The sequence below is a fragment of the Macrobrachium nipponense genome, chromosome 16 (assembly GCF_015104395.2).
Source record: "Macrobrachium nipponense isolate FS-2020 chromosome 16, ASM1510439v2, whole genome shotgun sequence".
In the NCBI taxonomy this organism is placed as follows: domain Eukaryota; kingdom Metazoa; phylum Arthropoda; class Malacostraca; order Decapoda; family Palaemonidae; genus Macrobrachium; species Macrobrachium nipponense.
The window spans coordinates 27,883,556-27,907,428 of NC_087209.1; the positions used below are offsets into that span (position 1 = coordinate 27,883,556).

The window sequence follows — 23,873 nt, forward strand, 5'->3', positions numbered from 1 at the left end:
ATGGAAAATGTTCCACATAACACAACTGATTTAAAAAAAAATTCTGTCTTGTGTTCTCACTACCCAAACAGACGGAAAATTGTAAAGGTAATTTTTAATTTATCCTATTGGCCATAATAATATATACAGATCACTCCATTATTGTGTCGATATTATTTTTCATCCTGATTCCTGACAGTGATCTCATCCAGCGTTTAAATTGAAAGCTAACTCTTTCTTCATATTTTGCTTTTCGTCTAAGTCCTTTCTCAGGCTCATGCAATACTGCACTTCTGTCCTAAGTTGATTATTCCGTTGCCAAACCCTCTTTGCTATCCCGAACAAAAGCTTAATTTCACCTCGGCTCCTACGCCCATTCATTGTTCCGCCATTCATGTAGGAGCATTCCGCCCACAACACACTTTGAAAGACTCACTGTAGATACTGCTTTTGTCGCTTTTCATTCATTCCCACTGGTCTCTTCCCTCTTAGCTGCCCAACTTACTTAACATTACCTTGATTTATTAATTTGTGGAGTTAAACTACTATTACTACTGATTACAACTACTGCAAATGCTAATAACTTTATCCCAGTCGCTATCCCTAAGCTATGAGGTATGTTGTCCTGATGCCTTATAATAGCATATAACGAATAGGCCAATGGTTCACTTAGTTCAGTCCGTCATATCGATTTTCCCCCTTTAAAGTATTCGTTCATTATAACATTCTTACATACGAGGGACCCACTGTTTCTCTGTCCCCATGTGGTATCGCATGACTCTGTGAGGATATTCTTGATTTAATTTTTGTCTGCTTATCTTTCATTATTTTTTCGTGCCAGGTGCATTTTCATAAGCGAAAGACGGATTTTTGATAATCATTTCTATCATTCCCTTTTTATGTCGTTATATACTTCATGTAGATAAAGGTTAAAACGACTAACTAAGCCTCACGAAACCTTTCCATCATATTGTTTACTATTTTTTTTTTCTTTTTGCCTCTTTCAAACTGACCAATTGCAAAATCAAGTCTTGTGTTACGTTGTGTACCCGCACAAGTTACAACACCACTCTCATCCATCCCTGACTTCAGGAAAATAAAAATCAGTCATATATATTTTGCAGTTATTGCTTTGAGTAATTCTGGTCTTCCGTGCCACGCTGTTGAGCCTTTCCATAGTCGCACTGGAAACTGCGTGCGTTCAAGTAATATCAGTCTACCATAATTCATTCATATACACTGGGGCATACATCGCCCACGTTCCCTAATTCCCTTGGTCCCTTTTGATTTCATATCCAATTTGCTAAGGCTATATATTCTAAAAGAACGTCCATTGTTATCGTGCATGTTTCTCGTATGCATCGAGCAGGTTGGCGTATTTAACATTTACTATGGTATTAGTCAGCAGTTCTTCAATGTTTGTTTCATCTGAGCTTCACTGATTTCTGTACTCGAATCTCTCTTCCCATTTCGCCATACTTCATTGAATGAGCTCCTTTGCAGAAAACTTGCACAATCTTCTCTACTCCATAATCATACGCAGAATTCATCAACGATGTCACCATTAGACAGGTTGTGCTCGCAGTAGATATAAATGGACAATCCACGTACGTATTACTTATACAGACCTATGCCAACATCATGCCTGGTATATAAGAAAATAATATCGGATGGAAGAGAGAGAGAGAGAGAGAGAGAGAGTTCGATCTTTTGATAAGATCTTGACTCCTATATCTAATTAATGATGACGCAAATTATCTGTAACACAAAACGCTAAGGATGTCTTCTAGCCTTCCGGCAGTTGAAGTAGACCAGCTGCTTCATCTGCGTATGGAAACAACGCTAATGGCTGTAAGTAACGATTGCTATTTCTCGTTACGATGCATAACACACACAACCACGAATTACCTTGTAGATAATTTTCAAACTACAAAGAAAATCTACAATAGTGACGTCAACATGCGCCCGGCCAATCAACGACCCAGGCGAGTTTGCACTTGAACGCAACCCAGTGAGCTGCGAAGAAACACGTCTGCTTTGTCAGTCTAGTCCCCTCAACGCTCAGACTCACCCAGTCCGCCGCAGTCAGTTTGAAGTTGGCCACGAGAGTGAAAGGTGTGTGTGAGTTTGATCTCGTCGTTGACTGGGTTGCGTCTCCCTCATTTAACCGACTGTTCTTCGCAAGGATTGGATTATATTTATTTGCGGGCCATATAGGTAAGGGATTATGTTTGTCTGTGGTATGTAGGACGCACGACTCCACACAAGACAAATGGAAAATTTCAGACTTACTAATTGAAAATCACCTTTAGTCTGTTATTGGTGTGTCACATTTATTCATAAGCATTTCATTACGTTGCACATAGTAAATTCACGAAACTCTGTTCATGTCACTTCGTATTTCATCCATAAACTCATTTCATTAGCCATTTTTAATGACAAAGACTAAGCTTAGTAGCCACATCTTATCATCGTCTTGTGGGATACGTTATCGCCTCGCTAGGCTAACCTCTCTTGCACGAGGCCAATGTCCTTGGGTATCCGTAAGTAAAAAATTATAGGGACAGAACTTAAGTCAATTTGCATTTTTTTAATGTTAGGTTCGAAATTAAAATTGAACGTTCCCATCCCAGATCGTTTTGTATTTTTTTCCCAGCAGTACGTTATCTAATCTAGCCTAATGAATATGCATATTGTAGAAATATTTTATAGGACAGTTATAGTATTACCTATTCGCTCTTATCTCCTGCCAAAGAAACTATTTTTGGTTTGTTGTATGGACGTAGACAGGACGGAAGATAGACTAGTAAGTCTAGATAAGTAGCCTTGTCTTATGATAACTCTGGCTGTCTCAGTGGCTGACATCTGGCACTAATTCCCTAAAGTTATTGTTACATTCTCTCTCTCTCTCTCTCTCTCTCTCTCTCTCTCTCTCTCTCTCTCTCTCTCTCTCTCTCAATTCTGATCAAGTTCAGTATAGTAACATAAAGCAAACGGCGTGTTGTTACAGTTAACTGATACATCAATATAGGCCATTACCTTCGTAATCCTAAGTAGTAGTTTGAAACTAGCTATTAGATAGCCTAATGGCAGTGTGTTCCAATTACATATTCGCATCTCTCGAATATTATGTGGTTTATGATGGTCATATCAGATACTCGAACCATAAGATACGGTCTTGATAGATTAATTAAGAAACCGTGCCTTCAAATCCTAATCCCGTTAACAAAGACCTTCCCCCACCAAGCCTCCCCTCGCCGAAACCCCCAATGTCCTATCGTCAGCTGCTGTGACCCAGTTTCAGGTTGAACGAAAAGGTACGATTTGTAAAACCCGCCTTCTCCCCCGTTCCATGTTTTAACATTTCATCGACTGTTGAAGTGAACTATTGGGACGATATTTTTAACAATGGTTCATTTGGAAATTCTTGCATTTATAGATTTAATGTTAACTGAATAGGATTGTGTTGCTTGTTCTCGTGCTTTGTATTTGAGGATTGTATAAAACTTTTTGATTGTGTACAAAGGAAGTGTAACAATGCTTGGTTCTAGCACAGTTTTCATATAGTGAAAATTATCCTGGAATCCCAGTGGTGCTTTTGTTAATTGTCATGTCAGTCGGAAGGGATCGTGTTGGGACTTTGTTTAGGTATAGTTGTTCCTTACGAAAGCCATCTGTCAGTGTGGCAGATAACATCTGGGAGGTCCATATGCCCTTTTCTCATACGCTGATTCCTCGTGTTGGTTGTTTGTATTATTTCTTTCTGGTTTCCTGTAATTTATAATGTTGGTTACGATGGGCGGTTGACGCAGTTTCATTGTAACGGCCCAAGTTAAAGTAAGAAACCTGACGTACTTGAAATAGTGATTTCATGTTAGTTCGATTATATTGTTTGAATGACCATGAATTTTCTCTCTCTCTCTCTCTCTCTCTCTCTCTCTCTCTCTCTCTCTCTCTCTCATATATATATATATATATATATATATATATATATATATATATATATATATATATATATATATATATATAGTGTATGTTTATATATAAATAGTATAAGACTTTCACACTCTTGGAAGGTGATTTATGTTAAATGTTGGTAAAAGCTCTTACCAGGACTATGCGTTGACTTAAAGATACAGGAATTTTAAGATAGGATATTAATGATTTATTAAGGATATTGATAATTTATTTATCAGAATGAACATGTAAAAAATAAATGTGTATGTAATAAAATATAGCGTATTTTTAATTTCCGTTGATGAAACAACGCTCTATTGAACCGAACATTTAGCACGCCCCCAGGTAAGCTGGAGGTCGGATTAGGCCTTGTTTAAAAATTCATCCTGCTAGGTAAAACGTGGTGACGGACTTCTCTAAATGATGTCAGATTCGTCCCTCTCGAAGTATGTTTCATGATTACTAGGCTGTATAATTATAGTGGAGACAGAGCCAGATAGCGAAGGAATTATCAAGGATGTATCCACCTTTGTCAGAGTCCAGGGTAAATTCATGCTAAGTAAAGTAATATAATTTGTCAATCCCATAATGTTTTGATACCCCTGGGGCTAGTACTAAACACGGCCTCCCAAAAGGTTTAGTACTAACATCTCCGAGTAGATGGATCCAGTACATACCGGGTTAATACGCACCCAGTTGATAACCGATAGAGAATTATACATGATGAAGCGATTGATGTGAGAGAGAGATCAAACATGGTAACAGTCAAATTTATGATATTTAGGCAGTAAATGTTAGGGTGGGGTTCTGATAAATGACATTTGAATACTTTTCACAGTCTTGCTTTTGTTTACAGTCACAATTACGGTTGTATAGATACCTCTTCTCACGTTTTCTATGCGATTCGTATGAATGTATCCTGTAAGTCAGACTAGTCGCTTCATGGTTAAACCACACCCTTGTTCCTTCCTTTGAACTTTGGACATTAGTTTGTCCAACCTTTGGTCTTTGCAGATTGAAAGTATATTACATGAGTGAATAAACTAATGTCGTAGAAGATATAAAAGAATAGTAATATTGCTAATGACATGTTAATTGAAATGAGTTAAGAAATGTTGTGGGAAAAAAAAAACTGGTGAAATGACATCAGCTTGCCTAGCAAGCTTTAACGGCGCAAGATTAAACTGAAACTAAGTAGCGTTCACACTTCTGCGCCAATTCATAACTTCGGTGTGTGTGCATAAAGGAACTCGGTTATGATAAGTTCTTCCTAATTTGGATGAGGCGTGTTTACGCAAGATAATCACTGTACGATAGTTATACGTTGAGGTTTCATTAATATAATAATAATAAAAGAGTTGTGCATTTGATTTTCGAAATGTGAGGAATTTTTGCATTTGATGTTCAAAGTAGTTTTTAGTCGTTCCCACTTTAGGTTTTCATCCTTTACTCTTCATGTCTTTCCAATCTGTCCGACCATTTTTTCCAGCGTTCTTCAATTTTCAACCTTCCATTGCAAATTAATCTTTCAAAGCAAAGAAATGCGACTCATTGGATAGGTTAAATTACCAGTAAGAGATCCAAGTTCGATCCCATGGCGTTGTAATGGAATGTCTTTTGCCTCGTTTGCTGAAATATCCATTGAAATTTGTACCTGGTGATTAGTCGACTGTCGTGTAATCACAGCCAGGCTAGAGTGTAGCATGTGATTACTGATTACCTACTTCATCCCCCATAAAAGACTGTAACCAAACCACTGTGAGGGGAAAATGCCTATGGTTAGAAATAATGATATACAATTATGAATGGGAATACATCACTAGCTCATCATAATATCACAAATTTTGTGTAAACTGACGACGAATACGCTCGTATATATTTGCTGACTTGTAAGTTAATCCTACCAAAGCTGCTCACATTAATTGAGAGCAACTTAATGCTGCATTCCTTAGTAAGTTGCGATTCATGGCTCCCCCTTGCCGAGCTGCTGTGCTTGCGACTAAGCTCAGGCAGCAGCGGGGAGTCGCATAGTAAACTATAATGTACTCGCCCGAGGAATGCATATGAGCGTAATGAGATCATTATGCGCCGTGAAGTGGGACGCTAAAGTTTGTGAATCATAATGGAGATGAATTTATGAATCAGAATATTGAGATGTATTACTAAATTGTTATACGAATATCAGAATGGCGTTAAAAGCTTCATATTACAAGGGTGAGTAATGTAATTTGCAGGTGGGAATTGTAGTGAGATTTATAATTGAGAAAGGTAATAATGTTCATGAGTAAGAATGACAATGAAATTTATGAAATAAAATAGTAGCGTAATTTGTGATTCAGCATTCATATAATTAACGAGTATTCGGTAACCTGTTAAGTAATCACACTCATCAGCGTATTAGGTATATGGATTGTCGGATTATAACTGAGCAGTAAGTTCGTGGTTTGGATTGAACTTATTGGACCTGGTGGTCGGAGTCAAGTAATTAGCCTATAATAAGTATTGTAAAACAAACAGTACTTCGTAAATCAATGTGGAAATGGAGAGATCTCTCAGAATTGAAACTCATGACAAATATTGCATCACGACGTCTTTAAAAAAATTTTTTTTAGGTTATAGTCGTTATGACTTACGATCTCTCTCTCTCTCTCTCTCTCTCTCTCTCTCTCTCTCTCTCTCTCTCTCTCTCTCTCTCTCTGTGCTTCGACTCGCAACAGTCGACGAACGGCGATTTACTCAATTCAACGCAGCCATAGGTCTATAATTAAGGGAGCTCTCCCATATCGTCCCTGCTTGTTATCTTCGAAGATTGAACGCTGGTGTTAGTTTGGGAGTTGATTGCCTAGCCCTTGCGCTACAAATTCAAAGTAGAGAGAGAGAGAGGGAGCTGGCTATTCGTATGCTTAAATGTGGCAACACTGCAATTTCAGTACCTCCTTTGTTGTGATCTGCCTAACATATCTGTTATTTTGATAGTTTTTTAAAATCTCACAATTTAACGTTTTTGTTATAGAGCTTAGCAGTTACTTATAGGTCATTAGACGTTCAAAATATACACTCAAGGCAAGTTTGTGCGTGTGTGTGTAAGGTGGGGGGGGGGGGGGTTGGAGGGGGACCGCTATGATAGGTCGAGCGTAAGCAACTAGGACGCAAAAGCGAATGAGACCATGAAGTGATATTTTTTAGGGTTCTGTGGTCTCGGTGGTATACTTACGTTCAGGAGGACGAGATTGTATTATTTATGTTGTTTAATTACTTTAGTTTTTATTATGCTCTTGCTTATGTTTACACTTGTACACTTTGCATTCGATTTTATGCTTTTTACAGTTTTTTTTAATGTCTTGTACTGGTTCAACTGGTTGTTTTTCGTCACATTGAGCTTGTAATTTTGTAGAAGCTTGTTTAGCAAGTTACCATTTTCCTGTATATCTGTGTTGTTGTTATTATTATTATTATTATTATTATTATTATTATTTATCTAATCCATTATTATACTGTATATCTTATTAATGTTTTTTTCCATTTTTCATAGTCTGACTTACTGTTCTGTAAAAGCTTGTCTGCCTAATAATGGGTATTAATTTTGAATAATGACAATGGTAGTAATAGATAAGAGAGTCATTTATTTAATAAAACAAAGAGCAGCGCGGTATTTTTGCTGTCAAAATATAATAAATTGAATAGCCACCACGGAGTTTCGAGGGTCCATTCAAAGTAGTTCACGAGAGCTGAATATGTTCTCTAAAACTTTCTGCAGGTTTATGCAGTTTTGGCAGATGAATTAATGCGGATTTCAATAACAATAGAAATGTGTGGTTCCGTCCTTATATAATTTAAACGTGTGCGTTTCGTCCGTTCTGTTGAAAAGAGAACTAATATTCACATAAGGAAAGGTATGTACATTTAAACCACGCGGTGCATTGCAGGCATTACATAAGGTTCTTCGCAGCGTCCCTTTGGTCCTTAGCTGAAACCCCTTTCATTCCTTTTACTGTACCTCCATTCATATTCTCTTTCTTCCACCTTGCTATCCACACTCATCTTAACAACTGTTTTAGTGCTATTCTGAGGTTTTCCTTCTGTTACACCTTTCAGACTTTCTACTCTCAATTTCCCGTTAAGCACTGAATGGACTCTTAGGTCCCAGCGCATGGCCTGTGGCCTAAATTCTATATTCCATTCCATTCCTATGTACATTAATACAGTTGTTATGAAGTTAGTAAATATTTAGGTTTCTTTCTCTGTTGTCTGCAGATGTGCGTGGATTAACGTCATGCTTTCTTGCCTTGTGTAGTCTTTTTCCTTACAGTGAAGAAGGTTCTCACCAATCACGGTATGTCCACTTACAATACTGACAGCGATGTTATTTATGCACACTCACGTGTATACTGTATATTTTTTGTGCATGTGTGATTTCATGTCATTGATGGACGTATCAATCGGTCAGTAATTTATTCAGATAATATCCGTTTCAAGTATTGATAGGAGTGATAAGCTATATTGTATATTTTATATGTATATATTGTTTATATATTATATATATTGTGTTGGCGTATAATATATATATATATATATATATATATATATATATATATATATATATATATATATATAATAGATACATATCATACTGAGAATGCCAGCTGGACGGGCATTCCCATGAGTCCTTGCCTAGCACGAGCTTCGAGGAAAAGGTGTGGCCCTTGTCCTGTCTGAGAGAAGCGAAACGTGTGGATTGTTAGCAGAACTGCAGCGAGTGTAAAAAATCACAGAGAAAAAAAAATCATAAATTAAGAATTGTAACTAAGAGTTACTGAACTAACTGCAAAGGGTAGTACAAATCACGTATACAAGTTCAGCAGTGTAAAAATGTAGCTGTTGATAATGAACCTGAAATAACCATCAAACCCTTTGGTTTTCATGTTTATTCATTAAGTATGCTGTATACATTATGTAGTTCACTAAGTATGCTTTATACATTATGTAGTCCACTAAGTATGCTTTATACATTATGTAGTACATAATAGCTATTCGCTTAGGACGTTTTGTACAGTTATGTAGTGCGTAATAGTTATTCACTTTATATTATTTAATTTATTTAGTCCTTAACAGTTAGTCGCTTTGTATTATACATTTATGTAGTGCGTACGAAGGACAATATCTCTGGCTCAATTTGTGTGATGATAATTGAGACATTTAAAATAACAATAATAATAATATCCTTAATGATACAACTCCGCATTGCATGTAAATTCGTAAAAAAAAAGGAATTACTAAAGCTACAAGGAGAGTAGACCCTGTTAGACATAACTTATTACATTACCCATAGTGAAAGCAGACTTTATTTTCACATCTAGGACCTTAACGGAAGCATAGAATGGGAAATTACATAATTCGTAAATAACCTTTTTAAAGCGCATGACTAAGAGATATTTACTATCTCAAAGGACAAATTGGTATTGATTTGACAACTCCCCCCTCCCCCCACCCACCCCCCACTGAATAATAGAACTTTAAAAGTGATTGCTATGGAGGTGTGAATATATAAATCCGAGCTAAAATAATTTAAAGCTATTCTGGCACGGAAATACTTCCAACTTATGTAGAACTGCCAGGAAGGGTATTCCAGAGGCAAATATAAATTATATAATATATTATTAAATAATTATATATATATATTATATATTATTTATATATTATATATTTACATATATACATATATTACATGAATTATAGTGTTGCGTAATCTTAAGCTGTTCTCTTTATGCCTGTGGTAATTTTAATTACACAGTAGTACATGTAATTCATTTGTTTCATTTCTATGTGCAGCCCTCCACAGAGATGATTACCTCACTGGCGGGCCCTTGTACATTTTCTAAATAAGTTGCTTCTTATATTTTATAATTGTCTTAGTGTTTTCTCATCAGTATCGTAACTCCTGCAGAATAGTTGAGTCTAGTTCTTTAAATTTGCCTTCTTGTATGATCTTCACTTCAGGCGGTATTTTGTTGTATAGTCTTGGTGCGCAAATGTTCAAATTCTCTCTCACCTAACTTACATTTTGTTCTAGGTTCAAATAGCCTATATGCTTCACTTGCATGTCTGATAACAATATTCATTTCAGGTCTAAAGAAACTTCAGCAGTTTCTTAGATATGTTGGTTCCCCATATTTTAGTGCTGTGAAGACTATCAGAAGTATTTTGTATTCTATTATTGCTTTTACTGGGAGCCAATGTAGCTCGATTAGTGCCGGGGAATGTTTGAAGTTTATTCTGTTGCAGTCATTGTTACAGGAAATGTAGGCCATGATAACGACGATTATCACATTTAGTTTGACGCTTGTGTGAAGAAAACGAGGCTGAAGTTTCTCCTTAGACGGGAGGTGAAACATAAGTACCGAAATGTTAAGAGTAATAAGTTCAAGTACAAATAAATCCCAAGTTGAAAGCATCTCGAATAAATACAAGTAAATGACAGTCTTTATAAGGCTACGGAGGTCTCTCTCTCTCTCTCTCTCTCTCTCTCTCTCTCTCTCTCTCTCTCTCTCTCACACACACACACACACACACACACACACACACACACACACACACACACACACAGAGCGGCGTTTGGAGATGGATGATCGTGCGGCATATTGCTCTGCGCAAGGCATCCCTTGGGTAATTTTATAGCTTGATGATTCTTCACATGTTAATGATATTTAAGGAACCTTAAAACAGACATTATCTGGGCCTGTCTAGTCGGTCGCAGTCTGGCCACAAAGCAACTGGAGTGAGTGGCTTATTGGATGGTTCAGTCACCGTTGGGTTATTTTGAAATTCGGCGGTTTCTCGGTATTAACTGTTAATGATAATTGCTTCTTGTTTTTACTACAGGCGAGTGGAGATAATTATTGGCCTTTATGGTGTTTTAACTCGGTAGTATGCCTTTAGAATTATTTTTGTAAAGTTTGTTATTGATGCGACAATTAAAAATGTTAAACCATTTATGATGAATATTTATTTCTAGCAAGTAATTTCCTAAGTAGCATGCTGTAACGCCAGTTGAGAGTGTCGACTCTATCAGCTGTAACGCCAGTTGAGAGTGTCGACTCTATCAGCTGTAACGCCAGTTGAGAGTGTCGACTCTATCAGCTGTAACGCCAGTTGAGAGTGTCGACTCTATCAGTTTTTATATACATTTGTGAGGTAATGGGAGTGACTATTACAGTTTTGTTTTTGAACATTCTTGGACATTAATTTTGCAATTCTACAAAGATTTTAAGTTACCGCGGGGTCTACAAATTAAGGGGTTACTCTATTCTCGTTTAAATGGTTTTCCATATCTTGAGGAGATGCTGGAATGTTCGTGGGCTAGACGTATTTGGTCAAGTTCAGGAGATATATTATCATTCTTCTCTCTCTCTCTCTCTCTCTCTCTCTCTCTCTCTCTCTCTCTCTCTCTCTCTCTCTCTCCAGAATCATTGTCAAGTAGCTGTCTAGCTTTCTACGTCACTAAGGATCACTACTAAGCTGTTTAATTGATATACCGTTCCTGTTTCGTGAATATTTCCGATACGCAAAGGCTGTTCGGTGGCCATATGTGGTTTACAAATCGCGATGACTTTGAAAGGGTTTAGACAAGTTGATTCCACGCACTGTTCAAATAAATGTTACGTTACACCTCTGGTTTGGCGAATAAGAGAAACTCAGAACACTTCTTGCACATGGGAAAGTTTTCCTAATTTTCCACGAAAAGTTCATTAACATCATTAGCGATGGTCTGTCTCATTACCAAAGTGGAAATTACCCAGCAATATGAGAGTCTGTCACTTCGTTCCACTTTATCTCGGTTTCCTGGAGAGAGAGAGAGAGAGAGAGAGAGAGAGATTCACTTTTACGCTAGTGGTATTGCACGCTAGAGATAATAAAAACATAAAATTGCTCCTACTCTTTATCTCTCTCTCTCTCTCTCTCTCTCTCTCTCTCTCTCTCTCTCTCTCTCTCCTCTCTCTCTGGTTTTACCTGAGCATGTTTTCAATCTCATTTGTTTGTCTGTCTGCCTGTCTGTTTGTAAGATAACGAGAGAGAGAGAAAAAGAGTAGGGGGGGGGGGGGCGTTGTAAGATAACGAGAGAGAGGGGGGGAGGGGGGTTGAGGTGAAGTGGGGAAGGTTGCAGAGTGTCAGGATAATAGCAATGGAATTTGGGATAAGAAACAAGACGCGGAAATGTCTTGTGCTATCGGTGTGTGCTGCCATGGCTCAAAAGTCGTTTCTGGCTCTTTATGTAGTTAGATCGTGTGTCGGCCCCTTGATATTTCAGTCATTCTGTTGTTCGTCAACGTTTCTCCCATTTTCCTAGGCGATCCGTAGATACACAACAGTTTTGTTCAGTTTTGTTAACTCAATGACTGTTTTCGTGATGGGGATCGAGATAGTGATTCCAAAAAGGATTTTCTTCGTGTATTTCATTTAGGTTTTATTACGTTTTCGGATCTTGTACACTACGTTGAGGACAACGAGAGAACTGGGGAAACTACAATTATAGTATTTGCCTTCTTCAGCAGTTTAGTTATCCTTTGATCCCAGAACTAGTATTTTTTTGTCTTAGTTCATTGAAGGAATTTATTTCTGGATACAAAGCGAACTAAAGCACTCCCAATCACCCTCTGTCTCTCTTTGTTCAATTTGCGTCACGAAAGTCCGAGCTTACGACCAAGTATCATTAGCGAATGTTCATAATCTCTGTTTGAGAATGGCCGTCACGTTTTCCTTTCTCTCAGTCGTCGGAGGCTATTCCTTACGATTCACTTGACACGACGGAGCTCTTAACATATGTTGCAGGTTTGTAGCTGAGCATAACATTTACAGATTACGAGCTCCTGGAGGACTGGCCGTGCCTCGTGCGTTCGAGAATTAATCTGTGTTTACGTGCTCGCGAATACACACACACACACACACACACACACACACACACACACACACACACATATATATATATGTATGTAATTAATTATCAGACTTCACTGCTACGTCCACTACTATAAATAATCTACATTGGTCGCGCTAAAATTTCCACTTTGTATGTTTCCCAACCTGTATTTTCTTTGGAAGCGGGCTCTCGGATCCATTCCATTAAGAAACTCTTTGCAACGGAGTGCATTTCTACGTATTGAGCATAACGGAGTTAAAGCTTTTTTTCTACAGCATTCGGTTCACCATGACAAGTGGCAACGAAAGCTGTCTCTTGAGCCGGTGTGCACAGGTGGGCCACCAATCAACACCATAAATCAGTAGTATACCTTAGAAGTAATGCAAACTTTTTTTTATTTTATTTTTTTTTTTTTTGCAGTGTGATCATTCTGGTTCCCCAAACTCTGTAGTGACTATAGTAGATTCAATCAGCCGTGCATTTGACGTCTAGGCCAGTCCCTTACGACGCTCCTGGTTGGCTGTTGATAAGCCAATGACAGGGCTGGAAACTGTCTCTCGAGAGAGTTCACATAGGCAGATGTATGTTCCACCTCTCCTGAAAGACTTATATTTCAGTTGAGATGGAACATACATCCTGCCTATGTGAACTCTCGAGAGAGACTGAAAGTTTCCAGCCCCGTCATTGGCTTATCAGCAGCCAATCAGGAGCGTCGTAAGGGACTGGCCTAGACGTCAAATGCACGGCTGATGTGAATCTACTATAGCTGCTAGGAAGTCCTGCTACTTGACCCATTCGGATTGATATTGCTATATTAAAGCTCAAGGAGAAAACAGATAGTTTTCTTTAAAATGGCAACGGTATTAATTTGTCATTGAGACGAAATTCCCCTTTCTGATGCACTTCTTTTGCTATGACCAGAATTCTTTTAACTGATAGAGAGGCCAAAGGGTACAGATTCTTTGTAGCCTTTGTAAGGATGTTAAATTTTGCGCTGAAAACGGCAGCGGCTTATACAAAATACTAATTTGTCCTTTGCCTTGAACTTTTTCTTTTTAAATATTAGAATTTCATAGTTCAAAAAGGCTTTACTTTCCCTTATTGGAGGTTGAGTCGTCCCCCTTTACCTCGTTTTTTTCAGTCAGACACATAAAGGCGGATGTCTATCCCGTCGGCCAGATCATTAAAAGTTTGATTAAATTTATTCATATGACTAAATATGTTCATATTACCGTTAATTGACGTCAGGAGTCACATGTCATAAATGTCTAAGTTTTTTCGTAGATAGTCTTTATCAAATGTAATCTTTTTCTCATTTTTTTTGACTAAAGATCAATTCGCTCTTTTATGTCACCACCATTTAGTTATTGCTTACTTAGCCTAATCGTTTTGTCCCCAAAACAACAACATATTTTATAACACTACTGCAATATGCCCAAAGTAAGATTAGGTGAAAAGAGCTGTTCATGCGCCATTTTCTAATAAAACTATTCAAAAGGCTATAAGATGACCTATAGCGAACATTACTCAAATACATATATAAGGTCAAGAATACTGCTTAACGCAAGCACACACAATGTGACAATTTAGGAACACGTGAAATGCGTCGTATTTCATTCTTATTCACGTCACAGAGTTCCAATTTTGAGCCTTGCCTCTCTTGTGCAGGGCACAATAGAAGTGGGACAACCGCGCTGACTGATTGTTTTGACAATTCATGACGTGTGTCGTCTGAACCTAAGTTTGTTCGAGGCGGTTTCTCGAATCTTGGTTGTTGTTCGAAGTTAGGTGGAGTTAAATGGTAGTTGACATCATCTCTTTGACAGAGGACATTTCAGACAGTTCAGAGAATGAGACTCGCAGAGTAGTCCACTTGGCAAGAGCAGTGCTTATATGAATTTGATGGCCCCAACGCCTGCTCCTATGAATGTCATATTGACTTGAAGGTAATGGGAAATATAAATTATGTAATCTGATATATTTACGCAACTGGATACATCCAACTCCTGCACTTACTATATCATCATGGTGGGTGGATACACGGACTTTCGTGTTTTGGGATCCATAGGCTTGAATGTAATGGAAATAATAAATTATGTAATTTGATATATGCATGTCCTTGTAAACTGGATATATAGGTGCCATGTATCTGTATACATAGATTTTCATGTAACTGTGTATGTATGTGTATATGTATATGCATGGCGTCACACCTAGAAAATAGTGGGTTGTGATGCACGAAAAAGATCTGATGTTGGAGAATAGAGGAGGTGTCTAGGATTCTTTGATTTACTTGTCGGCGACTTTAATCGTTTGTTCCCATTTTTAGCTTTCTGTAAAAGAAAACTATTGAGATGGCTTTGTTTGTCCGTCCACACTTTTTCTGTCCGCCCTCATATCTTAAAACCTATTGAGGATAGAGGCCTGTAAATTTATATGTTGATCATCCACCCTCCAATTATCAAACATACCAAAGTGCAGCCCTCTGGACTCGGTAGTTTTTATTTTGTTTAAGGTTAAAGTTAGCCATGGTCGTGCGTCTGGCAACGCAGCAGCACAGGCGCATTTTTTACTTATTTTAGATAAGAGTCCTAAAAGAGGAGATGATAAAACTGGAGATAACGAAGCCTTAAGAGATAAGTTATCACCTGCAAGTATGACGAACCTTACCGTGAATTGTGATTCGTTATTGACTGCTACTCCAAATGATAATTTTTATGTTGTGTTCGTGTGCACGTCAGTAAATTGGAATACGGAGTATATGATAACGTTCTGTAGAATTTCCAAATCTATACATACATAGGCAGCGTGTTTCTTGGTAATTTCGGGTTAGGTTCTCATGCATTATATTGAACTTAGGTTGATGATGAGTCCACAAGTATCGATACGTCCAAACGTCAGTAAAACATGCCACAACCACGCCTCGGTAACATATAGCAGACATGAGTTATTGGTAGTTCTAACTAGTGCTTCATAAGATTATCCAGTATTGTTCGAATCAAAGGTTCGTTCGGTGCGTACATTTTTCTTCTTTCTTTTTAATAATTTTTAACCTGTTTGTGATATGTTAGGGATAAGTTGCCGACTTGTGTTTTTGACATGTTTAACTGTATAGTGTGGACCAAGGCCCATGGTCGCTTCCTAAGTGTTGTTGATACTTCAATGAGACGCTTTTTTTTTTTTTTTTTTTTTTTTTTTTTTTTTTTTTTTGTTTTTTTTTTTTTTACTTGTATTATCATGCATAATGAAATGGGTGCGGCTGCCCCAGAACAGTATTGAAATTGCTTGAAAAGTATGTCGATGGACTTTACACTTTCCGATGTTGACAAACTTGAACGTCATAGAAGATGATAAAAAATGCGGCGAAGAAACGAGGTTTCAGCATAGCGTAGAATGCTGTATGCGCCCCATGAAGCTCTCAGCCACGGCCCTGTGGTGGCATATCCTATAGCGTTGCCAGACGCACGATCATGGCTAACTTTAACTTTTAGATAAAATAAAAACTACTGAGGCTAGAGGGCTGCAATTTGTTAAGTCTGTTGATTGGATGATTGATGATCAACGTACCAATTTGCAGCCCTCTCGCCTCAGTAGTTTTTAAGATCTGAGGGCGGACAGGAAAAGAGCGGACGGACAGATGAAGCCATCTCAACAGTTTTCTTTTACAAACAACTAAAACTGAAAATAATGATAATGAAAATGCAGAGAAATGCAAAGAATTTCCATTCTAGAAGAAGCAAGTTGAACGAATTTGCGTTTTTCACAACGAAAATTCTTTTGAATATCTCTGGTTGGTATCTTGCTCCTTGATAGGATTGTACTTTATCACTCTGTGACCTTTAGCTTTATTTATTCTTGTATTTTCTCGTCTGACGTAAGATTTATTTGTTGATTTTTAGTTGTTTCTTTTGAAGCACAAGACATATTTAAGGCTTTTAGTGTTATCGGATGTGGTGACTCATCGTTATCTCGGTTTCCTTGAAAAGTCAGATTGCTGTATCGTCTGTTATCAGGGATACAATATTCGAGTCTCAACAGCTGGTCGTTTATCGTAACGGAGTGGATACAATGAAAGTAAGACAATAGCCATGTCGCCTTGTGTAGAAAACTTAGTTAACTTTAGACAATTTTGAGAACTACACGGAAATATATATTCACACGTATATAGAATCTACTGTTCATCTTACACACACACAATAAAGATATAGAATCTCCTGTTCACTTTATACCACATACGCATGAACTAATTGTAAAAGCCACCATACCCTCTTAACCTTTCGAATTCTTCACACTTTTTGGATACGCTTGTCACTAAAAAGCCTTAGATCCAATCGCAAGAAATATGAAGCAGTTCTGATGTCCGGTAGCGAGAATCGAACCCTCATCCCGAGAAGTCCACGAGGTCACGTTGCCGACCAGATTTGTATATGTATACACACATACACACATATATTATGTGTGTGTGTGTATGCGGAAAGTATGCGTCGCAAAAATGTATTTCTCTGAGTACTGATGTTCTAGTTCACTGCTCTACCTGTTAAGATGTACATTTAGGAAAAACATTCCATTTCTTACTCCGACACTTCCCTAGACAATCCGAGAGTTGAGAGAGAGAGGATGAGTTTGTGAGAGACGAGAGAGAGAGAGAGAGAGAGAGAGAGAGAGAGAGAGAGAGAGAGAGAGAGAGAGAGAATAATCAATCCTAAATTATGCAGACACACGTATTTATGTACTTGTATATTAGTTGTTTGAGTTTAGGCTTTGTTAAATGTATAATGTCTGGCTAGATACAAGGTAGACATGGATAGGATGAAATAGTTGTTTTAATATAGATGCTACTTGCATTCTTTATTATGTTGCTTATTTTGATATCCTGTTTTCTGTCTGAGGAGAGTTGCTCTTCAAGTGCGGAATATTTGTGTGAACTGATTTAAGCAAGTGTTGTTATGGTCTGTATAGCAAGGTATACTATGATGCCGAGATCGGAACTCCTGTATACTTTACTTTGCGGAAGTTTGAAAAAAAAAAACTGATGTTAACGATTATAGTGCTTCCTTTCGTACATTATGTAGAAAATTTTATTCTTTTTTGCTGTTCCTCCTTGAAACATGGTTTCTAATTATTTTGTTGCTAAATTGTGATTAGATTATGAATATTCTTGACTGTTGTTCAGTAAAAAACGTGATACGTTTAGGTTTGTGTTCCAGTGTGTTTTGCATTGTGAAATAATTCTGATTAGACTGCGGAATATATGAACAAAATTTCAGTTTTCTTCTTTAAATCGCTTCAGAAACAAGTCCAGGGAGAGAGTGAGGCAGGTGCGCCCTTTGATTGATTTAGCTCCTATATGATGTTGGCTGGTTATCCTCTTTATTTTAGAATGTGCAGGTGTGTTCCATCATCACGGGGGCGAATTTTTAATTTTTGTTTGGAATATTGACTTGATTTGGAACACTTGTTGGGTATATATAATATATATATATATATATATATATATATATATATATATATTATATATATATATATCTTCGGTAAAAGATCCGGTTTCTGTTCCTGTTTTGAGAGAGAGAGAGAGAGAGAGAGAGAGAGAGAGAGAGAGAGAGAGAGAGAGAGAGAGAGAGAGAATTTACCAGAAAGTCTACAGAGAAAGAGAATTTGAAATATACATTGAAAGAGAATTCAAAGCATACAAAGGAAGAAATTTGTAACATATTGCAACTACAATTTTATGGAGTGCAGTCTTTGATCAGTAAGCTAAATAACTTTATTTGTTAAAGCACTTTCGTACAAACAGTGCTTTACAGTAACCTCGCAAACCCCCCTCCCCCCCACACACACACATATTCCTCTTTTATCCGAGCTTGGAACGGGCTCGATTACGTAAACATTCAGGCCCGTTCCATATGCAGTGGTCATTGAAGATCCACAATGCGTCTGGTGAGGACTGACTGTGGCGGCTCAAAACGGAGTAATATTGGGGATCTAGTGTGAGTGGCATTAGGCCACAGGGAAGCCCGAGAGCCAGTGTAGTGGGTGATGTAAAGAATAGCCATATTATAGGGTAACCTATGTTTATCCACGCTTAAAACACACAACGACCCCTCCCGTATCGGATTTCCGAACGTGTTCTTATCGGAGGCCCCTCGTCATCCATCATCGGTGACATCACTTCGACCGGCTTCGCCGTTTTATTTTGCCTTGGTTTTCTCTGAAGAGGAATTCTGCTTTTTTGTCTTTTCTAGATTTTATAGATTAGCTATAGTAGATTCACACCAACCATGCATTTGATGTCTAGGCCTTTCCCTTACGACGCTCCTGATTGGCTGTTGATAAGCCAATCGCAGGGCTGGAAACTGTCTCGAGAGCGAGTTCACATAGGCAGGATGTATGCTCCACCTCTCCTGAAAGACTTATACCTCAGGAGAGATGGAACATACATCCTGTCTATGTGAACTCTCGAGAGAAACAGTTTCTTGCCCTGTCATTGGCTTATCAACAGCCAATCAGGAGCGTCGTATGGGACTGGCGTAGACATCAAATGCACGGCTGATGTGAATCTACTGTAGTTCTGGCTTTTTTTTTTATATATTAGTTAAGTTTCCTTTTTCTTTATAGTTTAACGTTTGTGTTCGGTATTCTATTAGTTAAGTTTCCTTTTTCTTTATAGTTTAACGTTTGTGTTCGGTATTCTATTAGTTAAGTTTCCTTTTTCTTTATAGTTTAACGTTTGTGTTCGGTATTCGAGTGCAGTTTTTATAGTTTTTTTATGAAGGCAGTTATACACAGATAATAAATGCTAATTGTGAGTTAGTAAGCTATTAATTGTTGCTGTTTAGAGTTTAAAATCGATGTTAACGACTAAATACAGCCATCTTGCTTGGATTAATATTTTAATACTGCAAAACCATATTTATCATAGGAAATTTTAAGTAGCCTTTCATTTACAGTTTAAAATAGTGTATAAAATAATGTATACAAAAAATGTCATAAAGTGTATGAAAAAATGTCAAATCTACCAAGCGGCAGCTTTCGGGAAAAATCCAGTTAATTTAGTTACTTCAGGAATGTTTTGCTAATTTTGGAGAGCTAGTCTTTTATGTATCACTGTAAAATACATAGCCTATCTAATGCTTTTAAGAAGATCCAGCAAGATCCACCCCTTCAGTCACCTTTTCAAGGACCTTTTTAAAGGAAGGCTCCCTTGTGTGAAAGGGGTGTCTAAGAAAACCTTGGGAGTAGACGGCAGATAGGTAATGGCGGGACGGCTCCGAAGGGGGTTTTTATAAGTGAGGCTTAAGTGTGTAAACAGCTCCCCCTCTCGGGGCTCATTATAACTGCCCATTGTTGCTTATGAGGACCCCTCAGTTGGTTCTCTCTCTCTCTCTCTCTCTCTCTCTCTCTCTCTCTCTCTCTCTCTCTCATTAACACACACTCCTTTCTCCAGCCTTACTCTTAATCTATTATATCATATTTGCAAAACTACAATCTTCTCTCTCTCTCTCTCTCTCTCTCTCTCTCTCTCTCTCTCTTATCTCTCCATATCTTTTGTTCTCAATTCTCTGTTCTCACTCCCCTCATTTCTATATCTTTTGTTACTTCACTCTTTTGTTCTCACTCCCTTCAGTCATTTTGTCTTCATTCTGTATTTTTAAATTGACTCTCTCTCTCTCTCTCTTATTATTCCATATTTTTTGTTCTTCCCACTTGTTCTCACTTTTATCTCACTCCCTTCAGTCATTTTGTCTTCATTCTGTATCTCTTTAATCTGTCTGTCTGTCTCTTTTTTTTTTTTTATTCTATATCTTTTGTTATTCCATATCTTTTATTCCCACTTTGTTGTTCTCACTTTTATCTCACTCCCTTCAGTTATTTTGTCTTCATTCGTTATCTTTTAAAATTCTCTCTCTCTCTCTCTCTCTCTCTCTCTCTCTCTCTCTTTATCTATAATTGTAATTCTCTCCCTTTCTCTTTTGTTCTCGCCCTTATTTCACTCCCTTCAGTCATTTTGTCTTCATTCTGTATCCTTTTTATTTAACTCTCTCGCTCTCTCTCTCTCTCTCCCTATAATTGTTAATTCGCTCCCTTTCTCTTTTGTTCTCGCCCTTATTTCACTCCCTTCAGTCATTTTGTCTTCATTCTGTATCTTTTTAAATTTAATCTCTCGCTCTCTTTTGTTGTCTCCATCTCTTTCACTGTCCCTTTGTTTACTGTTAATCTTTCCATGGAATTACAATTCCTCCCCACTCCCCCATTTCTTGCCTTGGTCATGTGTGACTGGCGCGGGGTATCTTTCCGACGGCCTCCCTGCCCCTTCCCGTCTCGTGTGTCTGCCATATGCCACCCACGCCAAAACCTCGCGACGCCCCATTCGGAATTAATCCTATCCGCTTTGAGGATTTGCTTTCTTTTAGGCACCTCATTTCACCACTCCCTCGTTATCGCGTCTTTCATGAGCTTTGGCCGTATTGGCGTTTCATTCTCGGGATTGTTCGTGCGTATGATGCAGCTCGGTTCAGCGTAGTCGTAAATACACAACAATGGGCCGGTTGTATAGGAGGAACTTACGTCTCGAGGGCTTTCGTTTGTATGGGTTTCTGTTCATGCCAGACCCTAATCCCTGATGATAAAAAAAAAAAAAGGTTTTTGATCGTATGGTTTAAGTCCTTTACCTTCGAAAGATACTGTTAGCCAAAGGTGTAAAATTCGATCGCATCATCTTGCAAACGGCAGTGGTTTGTAATACGACATCAAAAGTTCGCAGAGTAAGTCAACTCTTTTAAAGCGGTAGACGAAATTGTAGGTAAATGAACGTCAGCTGGATTGAGTTAGAGAGGTTCCAGAAACGTTTACGTCATACTGGCGTCACATCAACAAAGGTCATTAATGCCGGCTGCAATGTACGTTGAAAGCGAATGGAACTCTATACATAGGATATTCGTCTCCAGGTCCTCAAGCCATTCGGTTAAACTATTCTGATAGCAGTCTATGGCATTCATTTTCTCCCTTTCTTTTGTTTCATTCCCCCACAAATCATTTCCTCTCGATTTTTTCTTTCTTTCATTCCCCTAATTTTTCTGATTTCCCTGTCCCCCCCCCCCCCCCCCCCCCCCCTCTCTCTCTCTCTCTCTCTCTCTCTCTCTCTCTCTCTCTCTCTCTCTCATCCCAATGCACCTGCCCGGTAAACGGAATTTTCCTCCCATTTTCTCGCTACTTCCTGTGTTCGTATGACTCATACCTCTCCCCACTACCCGCTACCCCTCCTGTTTCTATTCCGTCACCACCTCCTCCTCCCTCCTCCTCCTCTCTGCTCCGGCTTCTCGATTTTTTAGTGGACGAGTTTAGGGGTAGTAACTCGATTGAATTTTTATTTTTTGATTTGCCATACATTCCTCAAAAATGACTCCAACACTGATAATCCTCAAGTTTTAAAAATAATTATTTTTATATTTTTTTTAGACTACTTAGTTATCAACGCCATTATATTTTCTGATGCTTTTGCTCGGATACCTAAAAATAACTTGAGATTACCTATTCATGGTAATGAGGGAAGCGAAACGAGCATCATTTCATCACTGTCAACCATTAGCTGTTAAGTAATTCTTTGCTAGGTCTCTCTCTCTCTCTCTCTCTCTCTCTCTCCAATCTCTCTCTCTCTCTCTCTCTCTCTCTCTCTCTCTCTCTCTCTCTCTCTCTCTCTCTAATGATTTCAACACTTGTCCAAGCAGATGTGTGTGTGTGTATGATGCAATATATTTCCTCTATCGTTTTTATTTTCCACTTAATTAAATTTGATCAGTGTGCCATGTCACATTCTGCTGCCGTTAAGCCGTCGAGGACCCTTTCCGATGTAGGAATATGTACATAAAATCAATCAATCAATCGATTCCGTAGACGGTGGCGATGTCCTTTGAAATGCGATAGAGGCCGAATCACGTCTCACCACAGCCTAAATACTAGGCGCTAATCCCCTTCGGATTGTCATGTGATCAGTCTGCCATTTGATAGTGTAACCACTTCTATTTCCCCCCCCCCCCCCCCCCCACACCTCTTCTGTCTGCACCGCCGTCTCCTCTCCTTGTCTTCTGCCTTCTTTGGTGAAGGGAGAAAGTGCAACCCTTCTACAGGTGTGATTCTCTCCTCTCTCTCTCTCTCTCTCTCTCTCTCTCTCTCTCCTCTCTGTTGTTAAAGACCAATGTCTGGGACTTAAAATTCTTGGTTGCGCTCAATTTTGCTTCACGTCAGTAAATAATGAAAAAAAAAACTGGGTAATTATTTAATTTTACTTTTTTTCATGATAGCATTAGAGTGGAGAAAATTTTGTGTTTCAGTTATAACTGCACAGTAGAAACAGTCGTGAATTTTGTACAAAATAATGGAAATGATATTAATGTCATCCTCATCAACATTTTTTCACCACTGACCATTAGTTACTGGTCGTAAGGACTTATACATTTTGGGTATACTATATGTACATACTCACATCTTTGAATTTCGAGCCTCATTGGGACTCACTGCATTAAATTTATCATTTTACTTTTATATCCTGAACTATACCCAGAATTACTAATGATCCAAAATTGAATAAATTGTAAAGCTAGTAAAATGGATTAAGAAAGGTTTAAAGGTAAAGGTGGCAAGCGAAGAAAATACAAATGTTTAAAAACACGTACATAGATTGTGATAAACAGATAATCGAATGATTATATACTGAAACTATACAGATTTTAAAAACTAAAAGTTTAGGCCATGGCACATGATAAAATGGCGTGGGACTATGGGTAAAGGAAGGGAAAACAAATTATGACCTTTCTCGTCAAACAATTACTTTAAAGTTAAACATGCTGCATTGTGATTTAATTTTCGCTCCAGTTAGTTGATAGAAGATTTGCTATTGTCCGTAAAGCTTCACTCTTTTTCTGAGTGACGATTGAAGAAAAAATATTGTTGGTTTTATATAATATATATAATATATATATATATATATATATGATATAATATTGATTATATCTCTATTATATGTTAT

At 38.0% G+C, this 23,873-nt stretch overlaps 1 protein-coding gene across 1 annotated transcript in view; it reads left to right on the forward strand.

The window, feature by feature from the left end:
• The first annotated feature begins 2,029 nt into the window (after positions 1–2,029).
• Positions 2,030–23,873, forward strand: part of LOC135195622 (CYFIP-related Rac1 interactor B-like) — a 263,429-nt gene continuing 241,585 nt past the window's right edge. The window contains exon 1 of the mRNA XM_064221967.1: positions 2,030–2,196. The gene's annotated coding sequence lies outside the window, so the exon portion shown is untranslated. The remainder of the gene's footprint in view (positions 2,197–23,873) is intronic.